Source organism: Pan troglodytes, chromosome 1 (assembly GCF_028858775.2).
Source record: "Pan troglodytes isolate AG18354 chromosome 1, NHGRI_mPanTro3-v2.0_pri, whole genome shotgun sequence".
In the NCBI taxonomy this organism is placed as follows: Eukaryota; Metazoa; Chordata; class Mammalia; order Primates; family Hominidae; genus Pan; species Pan troglodytes.
The window spans coordinates 87066402-87077265 of NC_072398.2; positions in this window are offsets into that span (position 1 = coordinate 87066402).

Consider the following 10864-nt stretch of genomic DNA (forward strand, 5'->3'; position numbering starts at 1 on the left):
TGCTATGTAGTACCCCATGGTGTGGATGTACTACAGTTTGTCCATTCGTCTGCTGAAGAACATTTTGGTTGTTTCCAGTTTGGGTCATTTACAAATAAAGCTACACTTAACAACAACAACAATAACAAAAGGATATACTTCTTGTCTTCTAAACCAATGATTCAAACTTAGTGCAAATAAGAATCATCTTGGGTATGGGGAGGAGAATGTATTGAAAAGCTAATTCCCAGGGCCCCAACTAGAAAAGTACTCTGGGATTGGACCAGATGTCTGAATTTCTAGTAAGCATGACTAGGTAATTCTCAAATACGTGCTAGGGACATAGTTGAAAACAACTATGGGCTAAGAGGCTACAGTCTGGTGGATTTGACAGAAATAAAAATAATTTCTATCATCATCCAGGAAATATATATATATATATATATATATATATATATATACACACATATATATATATATACACATACACACACACATATATATATATATATGTATGTGTATATATATATATTTTTTGAGATGAAGCCTTACTCTGTTGCCCAGGCTGGAGTGCAGTGGCATGATTTCAGCTCACTGCAACCTCTGCCTCCCTGGTTCAAGCAATTCTCCTGCCTCAGCCTCCCGAGTAGCTGGGACTACAGGCTCACACTGCCATGCCCAGCTAATTTTTTGTATTTTAATAGAGATGGGGTTTCACCATGTTGCTTGGGCTGGTCTCAAACTCCTGAGCTCAGGCAATCCACCCATCTCGGCCTCCCAAAGTACTAGGATGACAGGTGTAAGCTACTGCACCCAGCTGAAAACTAATTTTTCCTAAAAGGAAAAACAGCCTTGTTGCTTGATACAATCTTATCATGGAACTTTCAAAAACTGAATATGTATATTTCATTTTTTGGCAGTACACACTTTACGTTTCAAAGCTGTGATCTATTTTTTATATTTTTGAGGCTGATTCTGTGTCTTGAGAAAGCCAAATGTTGCATTGTTAGTTTAGGCACAGATGTGTGGACTCACTGCAGGTGAATGTCTCCAACAAGGCAGGAAAATCATGGGTCCTTTTTAAAACAGGTGGTAGAAGGACAACCACTGATTCTATAAAACATGAACAGTTACACCAAATTTTTCTGTTTACAGCAAATATATGAAGTAGGAGTATTTTCTTCAAAAGTGGTATTGATTCTAATTAAACTGACCTATAGCAGATTTTTAAAACTATTTTTAATTTGAAATGTTTATTTAGGAAGAATGGCATGAAATACTTCACACATTAGCTGATGTAGAAATAATATAATTGTACCCATAATGGGATAAAATAACAAAAGACTCTCTGAGTTGAAAGGGATACTGAACGTAAACTATTCCAACCACTTACCTAATGTTTGTCAGCCTGCGGAAATAGAAACTACAGGGCCAGGTGTGGTGGCTCATGCTTGTAATCTCAGCACTTTGGGAGGTCGAAGCTAGCAGATTACTGGGCCCAGGAGTTCGAGACTAGCCTGGGTAACACGGCAAAATCCCATCTCTACAAAAAATACAAAAATTAGCCAGGCATGGTGGCGTGTGCCTGTAATCTCAGCTACTTGGGAGGCTGAGGCAGGAGGATCATCTGAGCCCAGGGAGGTCGAGGCTGCAGTTAGCAGTGATCGTGCCACTGTACTCCAGCCTGGGCAACAGAGTGAAACTCTGTCAAAAAAAAAAGAAGAAAGAAAGAAAGAGAAAGAGAGAAAGAAAGAAAGAAAAGAAAGGAAGGAAGGAAGGAAGGAAGGAAGGAAGGAAGAAAGAAAGAAAGAAGGAAAGAAAGAAAGGAAGGGAGGGAAAGAGAGAGGAAGGAAGGAAGGAAGGAAGGAAGGAAGGAAGGAAAGAAAGAAAGAAAGAAAGAAAGAAAGAAAGAAAGAAAGAAAGAAAGAAAGAAAGAAAACTACAGGCCTGGGAGACGTAAGAACTGAGTTTAAGTTTCAGCCTTGCCACTTGGCCAGCAGCTGTATAATATTAGACATGTGGCTTAAGTTTCCTCGGCCTCAATTTCCTCAGCTGTAAAATAATATGGTGACCATCATGGTCTCTTTCAGTCCTAACATTCTATGATTCCCTTCTCCAATCTTTATCTCCCTCTGGATATTTATTCATAACCTGAAAAAGAAAGATGAGCTGATTTTCACATTGCAAATTATCTCTCAATTTAGAATGAATGAATTAGAACATACATATGGACAAAGATAAAAAGAAACTAAACCTAAAATTAAAATCTCCTTATCTAAAACACTTAAAATATGAATAAATTAGCTCCCAATAGAATCAGAAAGAAAAGACATTCTCTGATATAACGCTAAAGAAGATGATGATAATCACCAAACCAATGGTGCTGTTCTATGAGAACAAGCTGTATTTAAAGTGGAATTTGTGTGTTCTTCAGTACAGATAAATAGAGCTATCAAATACACAGTTGTCACAGATTATCTCTGGAGACACAAATTCATGCTTTAAGGACTAAAACTTAGCATCCCTTTGATGCTTAATGGGATATGTCATCTTGATGATATATTACTTTCATCAGTAAGGTGATTTCCTCTTGTCTTTTTAAGTAATCTATGCAAAAACCTTTTGCGAACCTTTCTTAAAAGATTACGTGGGTATCATCTCAGTTTTAAAAACTTATTAATACAAATAAATAGGTTTTGTTCAGTGTTTTGCACCTTTAAAGTATAGCACATGGTATGAGCTCAATAATTGTTTCCAAAGTGAATGATTTAAATTGAATAAAGCACCAGACACTTGACAAATGGAATCACTGATACAGTTGAAACAGCACTGGCATCAGGGTCTTGATTGCCTCTTGCTAGCTGTATGATTGTGGGAAATTTATATAACATCTTTGAGCCTCGGTATTCTCATCTGTAAATGGAGACAATTCTACCCAAACACTAAGCTTAATGGGAGAATTAAAATAGATGATATAAAAAAGGAAATCTATGAAAAACTTCAGCTCATATTATTCTCATGATGAGTCTAAATACATTCCCCTCTAAGATGGGGAACAAGTCTTCTCTCAATTCTATGCAACACCATGCTGGATGTCTTAGCAATGCAATGAGACAAGATTGGAAAGAAAGAAATAAAACTGTCTTAATCCTCAGACAATGTGATCATCTACATAGAAAGTCCTGAAGAATCTATAGAAAATGAACCAATAAATGGGTATAACAAGTCACAGGACACAAAGTAAATATACACAAAGAATATACAGGAGGAAATGATGTTATTGGTAACCTCAGAAATCCAAAGAGCCAGATAATTTAGATAACACAAAGAAACTAAGACCACACAATCATGGCATGTATTCCTTATTTCATTTTCGTGAGAATTGTGTGCATTTGGTTTTGTACATGATATATTTTCATAAGCTTGCCTTGAGAGGAAAAACAAGTTTTTCAGATGAGCAAATATATCTATGGAATAAGCTAGCTTGCAAAGTCAATTTTAATCATGCATATAATTTTACAGAGTGATGAGTTCTTTCTGGAAGCCATGAAGTTCTTGCAACTTGAATAGATAAGAGAGGACTTTTGCAAAGGCCACTAAACTCACCTATAAAACAAATGTCATCTGTGGTCACCACCTATCTTGAGGGGAAAAAGTCAAAAATGTATTGGGCTGCTCTTAATGTGATTGACAATTTTAGCAGATTTGTTAAATATTCATATGATTCTCTGGTGGGAAAGACATCCTGTGTTTACATCAGTGAGTAATTTTTCCTATTGCTGCAATAGATTATATATGAGAAACAGTCTTACCGATCTTGCAAGTAACTGAGAGCTTATGGAAGAAAGATGAATATTTTACTGAAAAGGATGCAAGCATTCATTATATGAGAAGCCATGTAACTGATGTATATCATCTCTAACATCAATAATTTATATAATGGAAGGTTCAGTTACTGGAATTTGAAAACATCCATACACTTGCCTGAGTGTACCTTGTGTTTTATGTGTCCTAGGATGGATTTTTGTGGCACTGTCTATGTTAGCCCTGTCCTATGCAAAAATCTGAGGAAGGAGTTTTGATGTATAATTAATTATATTTTCTAATAACATTTAACTAGAAAACTGTTAAAAATGTTTGCCCACTTATCACCTAAGATTATCGGATATATCACCAGTAGTATGCATATCACCTTGGGAAACACTCATGGGAAAAGCACTGTAACTGCAGCCAAAATACCTAAATTCAAATTATGGTTCTGCTGTTTAGTAGTTATGCCACCTCGAAACATTAGTTCATATTTCTGAGCTTCTGCTTCATTTTTAAAAGGAAGAGCAATAAAAAGGATATTTGGGGATCATCTGGAACACCAACATATAATCAAATATTGCCACATATTTCAAGGTTTGTGTCTGCATTTGCATCTTCATATAAGCCCAGTGGAGTTCAATGAAGTCACAGGGAATAGAGTCTTCTTAGTAGTTCAGACAGAGAAAAATGGGGGCAGAACTGAATCATGCCAAGGCATTCAATAGCACAGGCAGCTGAATTCAAAATAATCTGCACTTAAGGCATCAACACTATATTCAGGAGTTTCAATTCTTTAAAAAAATATGAATAATGCATTTATGCCAAGAGAAGACTCAATGATGTTGCAGCATAAATTATCATTGCAGAAGAAAAGTTTTGTCCTTAAACTATTAAAAGAATTTAACATGACCACAATAACAGTCATGGGTCAATTGCCGCTTTGACATTAGGATATATCAAACTTTATTACCAATACATTAAAAATCAAGCACTGTCACTTAGGGATCACTGGGTGACAACATAATCATAAATGCACATGTAAATGAGCACTTTTAAATCTCACTGAAGTATTCTATATGTTCTAGAATACCTTACATCTGACTTTTAGAATATTTTCAAAATGAAAATATAAGATTAAAAAATTCTGATGGGAAGATTTAAATATCAAATTTTTTCCTTATTATGACATCAGTACTATCATAATGTCAGATTTACCCTCATCCTACTCTTACACAATTACCTACATAAAAGATGTTTTGTAAGACATTTACATATGAAGATATGTGATTGATACAGTCACCATACCATACAGTTAAGTTGTAGGCTAAATATGTGACCAAGAAAAAGAAAATTAACACAGGCCAGGAACAGTGGCTCACGCCTGTAATCCCAGTACTTTGGGAGGCTGAGGCAGGTGGATCACGAGGTCAAGAAATCGAGACCATCCTGGCCAACATGGTGAAACCCCATCTCTACTAAAAATACAAAAATTAGCCAGGCGTGGTGGTATGCATCTGTAGTCCCAGCTACTCAAGAGGCTGAGGCAGGAGAATTGCTTGAACTTGGGAGGCGGAGGTTGCAGTGAGCCGAGATCGCACCACTTCACTCCAGCCTGGCGACACAGCAAGACTCCATCTCAAATTTAAAAAAAGAAAATTAACACAAAAAATTACAACTCGTAACTAGACATGAAATCTTTGAGACATTTGTCAAAGGCAGGCAATCTTCATCTTTATGTTGGTAGGAGTTTTCTGGTTCATTCTTGGCCCTCAAAAGATGCATGAGTGTAGTCCTAGAATGGGAAGTATCTCCCATTCATACAGTTGTGATTAATGAAAATTTGGGCTTATTCACCCAGGCCTTGTGTAGACCTACTCCATTGATTAGAATACTTTTAGCAGCAAAAACAGATAATCCTCATTCATTTTGGCTTTCACAAAAAAAGGCATGTATTTTTCCCTAAAATAAGATGTTTGGAGGTTGGGAATTTCCATGTATCATGCACCAGGTCCAACTCTTCTTCTTTGTGGTTCTCCTGGTACCAAGATGGCTGCAGCCATTCAAATTCTAAACATGGCACTCAAACACAAAAATACTCAGAGATAGGAAAGGGATTGCTTCTCCTAGGCATATTTCTTATTTTATTATTATTATTATTATTTTTGAGATGGAGTTTCACTCTTGTTGCCCAGGCTGGAGTGCAATGGCTTGATCTCAGCTCACTGCAACGTCTGCCTCTCAGGTTCAACAGATTCTCCTGCCTCAGCCCCACTAAGTATCTGGGATTACAGGTGCCTGCCACCACATCCGGGTAATTTTTGTGTGTGTGTATTTTTGGTAGAGATGCGGTTTTACCATGTTGGCCAGGCTGGTCTCGAACTCCTGACCTCGGGTGATCTGCCAACCTCAGGTGATCTGCCTACCTCGGCCTCCCAAAGTGCTGGGATTACAGGCGTGAGCCACCACACCGGGCCCCCTAATGTGTATTCGTTAGAGGCAAGAAAAACTTTTCCCAGAAAAATCTCAGTCATGTCCACCACATTTCATTGGCCAATAATTGGCCAAAAATGCTCACCTCTAAATAAGTGACTGGCAAGAAAGTGGGACCAACACCAGCAGTTTAAGCCAACTAGGACTTAATTCTGAGCAGGACTTTGGGTTACCATCCAATGAATCACTGAGACAGAGGTGGATCACTGTGAGCAAGAAAAAAGAAGAAAATGGATACTAGATGGGCATAAATAAACAAATCATGGCTTCCACTCACCAACTGGGCATTTTAACTAGTTAGCCGAGTTAAAATTGATAGAGATTTAACTATATTGTTTTTCATACCTGAGGAGGTTGTCTACTCTCTAATAATCAACTCATTTATTGAATTTTTTTTATGATTCCATGTTTTCTCCACTCTTGGTTGGTTAGCTATATTGGGTTGAATAATGTCCCCTAAAATTCATGTCCACTGGAAGCTCAGAATGAAACCTTATTTGGAAATAAAGTCTTTGCAGCCTCCATTAGTAATTAGTTTAAGATGCAGTCATACTGAATTCAGATAGATGCTGATCCAACGTCTGGTGTCCTTATAAAAAGAGAAAACAGAGACAAAGACACCCAGAAGAATGCCACTGATGCAGACAGGAATTGGAGCGAAACATCTACAAACCAAGGAATGTCAAAAGAAGGCCAAAGATTGCTGGCAACCACCAGGAGCTAGAGAGGCAAGAAAGAGCCTTCAATCACTTTGGTTCTGCCGACACCTTGATTTCAGACTTCTAGGTTTTAGAACAGTGAAATAATAAATTTCCCTTGTTTCAGGCTGCCCAGTTTATGGTAGTTTGTTATGAAAGCTCCAGGAAACTAATACATTAGCTACCTCTTGGTCTTATTTTTTAGGGGATTGCTTAGCGTTTACAATATTTTTAACTCACCACAGTCTACTTTCAAAATATTATACAATTTCAGGTATATTTTAAGAAATGTACAACTGTATACTTAAAATGTTCCCCTCCCATCCTTTGCACTATTCTTGTATTTTATTTCTACTTATGTTATATACCCCAAAATATATTGTATTTTTAAGCTTTTGCCTTAGCAATTACATTTAAAGGGTTCTCAAAATGAGGGAAAGTCTCATATATTTCCACATATTTACCATTTCTTGATCTTTTAATTCCTTATCTATCTGGCTTTCCATCTGGTATTATTTTTCTTCAGTCTGAAGAACTTCCTTTAGCATGTATTTTTAATGTGGATCTGTTGATGACAAATTTTCTCACCTCTGCTTATCTAAAAATGTCTTTATTTTGCCTTCATCTCTGAAGAATATTTTTGCCAGATATAGAATGTTCTGGGTTGATAGGCTCTTTTTTATTGTTCTTTCAGTTTAAATCGGTCATTACATTGTCTCCTGGCTTGCACTGTTTCTGATAATAAGTTCGGGAATTCCTATCATTACATCAATGTATATAACGTGTCTTTTTTTTCTGGTTGCTTTTAAGATTTTCTCTTTACTACTGGTCTTAGTAGCTTAATTATTATGTTCTTTTGTGTGTTTTTTGTGTATGAGTGTGTCTTTATATCACTTAGGGTTCATTTTGCTCCTTAGATCATTGGGTTTGTAGTTTTCATCAAAACTGAAATTTTTTGGTCATCATAGTTTGAAATATTTTTCTTCTCCCACCCTATGACTCCAATTACACATGTTAGGCCCCTTGATATTGTTCCACAGTTTGTCCTGGCAGTTTGTTGTTCTTCTCAGCATTTTTTTTTTTTTTTTTTGAGACGGAGTTTTGCTCTTGTCGCCCAGGCTGGAGTGCAATGGTGCAACCTTGGCTCACTGCAACCTCTGCCTCCCAGTTTCAAGCAATTCTCCTGCTTCAGCCTCCTGAGTAGCTGGGGTTACAGGCATGTGCCACCACGCCCAGCTACTTTTGTATTTTTAGTAGAGAGACAGGGTTTCACCATGTTGGCCAGGCTGGTCTCGAACTCCTGACCTCAGGTGATCCGCCCGCCTCAGCCTCCCAAAGTGTTGGGATTACAGGCGTGAGCCACTGCGCCTGGCCTGCTTTTTATAAAATTTATTTTGCTCTCTGTTGTTCATTTTAAATAATTTCAATTGTTAGGTTATCCAGTTTGTTAACCATTTTTCTATAGCTTCTATAATAATATGCTGTTCAGTCTATCCAGTGAAATTTTTACTACAGACATCGTATTTTTCAGCTCTAGATATTCCATTTAATTTTTTATCTTTCATTTCTCTTCTCATATTCATATTTTCCATTAAATCTTTTTGAGACTTACTTTATTTGTTTATTGTATGGGACAATTTATATTTTTTCCATGAAATATTGCAGAAATTTTATATTGTGGAAAATATTTATAATATCTCCTTATATTTATATTTATAATATCTATTTTAACATATTGTCTACTAATTCCACCTTGGCCTCTTTCTTTCTTTTTTTGAGACAGGGTCTCCCTCTGTTGCCCAGGCTGGACTGGAGTGCAATGGCACAATCATAGCTCACTATGACCTCAAACTCCTGGGCTTTAGCAATCCTCCTGCCTCATCTTCCTGCATAGCTAAGCCTACAGACATTCACCAATATGCGTGGTTAATTATTATTATTATTATTTTTTTTTTTTTTAGAGATGGGGGTCTCACTATGTTGCCCAAGCTGGTCCATCTTGGTTTCTTTCTATTGAGTGATTTTTCTTTTGGTGATGAGCCACATTTTTTTTTTTTTTTTTTGCTTTTTTATATGTTTAGTAATTTTTTATTAGATGCTGGACATTTTGAATATTACACTGTTGGTGGTGTTTTAATGTTTTCCTTTAAAGAAAGTTTAATTTTATTTTGAGAGGCAGTTAAGTTACTTGCAGACTAACTTGATGATTTTGAGACTTGTTTGAAAGCTTCTCTAGGGTGGACCTTGGATAGGTTCTACTCAGTGGTATTGAGAGGCTTTTTTCTTCCTGACACCAACCAGTTCTGACACCAATGAGGTGTCCTACAATTCAATTCAACGCCAACACCAACTACCTGGAGTTGGCATCAGACTCCACAGGTTTAAGGGCTCACTCCACAAAATTGCTCTTACTTTAGATGCTTCTCAATTATTGGGTCCCCAGGTTACCCCCATTCTGCCCAAAATGAGTGCAAAGTTGGAAGTTCCCACAATCCCCTGTGTCATGTTTGATAATTTTCTAGAATGACTCACAGAATTCAGAAAAGTGCTTTGCTTACTATTACTGATTTATGATAAAGGATACAACTCAGAAACAGCCTATGGAAGAGATGCATAGGGCAGGGTATGAGGGGAGGGGGACTCAGAGCATCCATTCCCTCCCAGTGCCTTGATGTGTTCAACAACCTGGAAGCTGTCCAAACCTTGTCATTTGGGGATTTTTATGGAGGTTCTGTTACTAGGGCATGATTAATTGAATCACTGGCCATTAGTGATTGACTTAATATTTCTAGCCCTGTTTCTCATCCTCCCCACCTTCCACTGCCACACACAACCCCCAGGTTGAGGGGTGGGGTGGAAAATTCCAAGCTTTATCTTTCTGGTGACCATCCCCCATCCTGAAGCTATCTAGTGGCCTGCCAAGAGTTGCCTTGTTAGAACAAAAGACACTCCTATCACCCTTATCATTCTGAAAATGCCAGGATTTTTAGGAGCACTGCATCCCCATGACCAGGGACAAAGACTACATATCTTCCTACAATACCTGTGGTATTATACCTGGTAAGTGCTCAACAATCAGCTCTCTGGGGTGGGGGTGGTTGAAACAACTGTAAATTGTAGTATATGCTGATTTACTTGGCGTAAATATTCTGTAATAGCTGATTTCCAGCTACCAATGTATGTCATTGAAGTTGAGACAAGAGATATACACAATTGGCTCTCACAAACTAGTGCAAGCCAACTTCAACACACCACTGCCTTTACTGTGGCCTGGCTGAGCCCTAATACTTCATGAAGCATAACCATTTTGGGGTCTCTACTGAATGCATGACTGTTGAAAGAGGCCTCTCTACTCTGAATGGTCAGAAATCGAACATCTCATCCACCTGTGTGAGCTCATGTTAATCGCTTATGTTAGGTCTCTCTGGTAATTGTTTCTTCTCTCATAATTTTATTTGTACACCTGTCATGGAGTTTCATTCGACATATGTACAGCTTAGTGTTCAGTCCAGGGTTCAAGACAAAACCTTATGCCCATTTCTGAACCTATCTCACTCCCTTCTTCCTGATACTGTACCTTGAATATTCAAGCTGCCTTGGCCTCCCTGAACTCTGATCTCTGTCTCCTTAACTCAGTTAGGAAGATGCCACAATCCTCCTGGGTTTCCCCTCCCTGCATCACACTCCAGAAAGTTCCTCCAGGCAGAAAACTGTGCTAATCTTAAGTCTCACCTTGTTTGTTTCCTTTCTCTGAGGGCTCATGGTCTTGGGCTACCTGTTGTGCAATGTCTGAAACTTGTTTCATGTCTTTTGTCTTGTCTTCTGGTTGTCTACAGTGGGGTGGAAGTCTGTTAGCAGTTACTCCATTGCAGCCAGAAGAGGGAGTC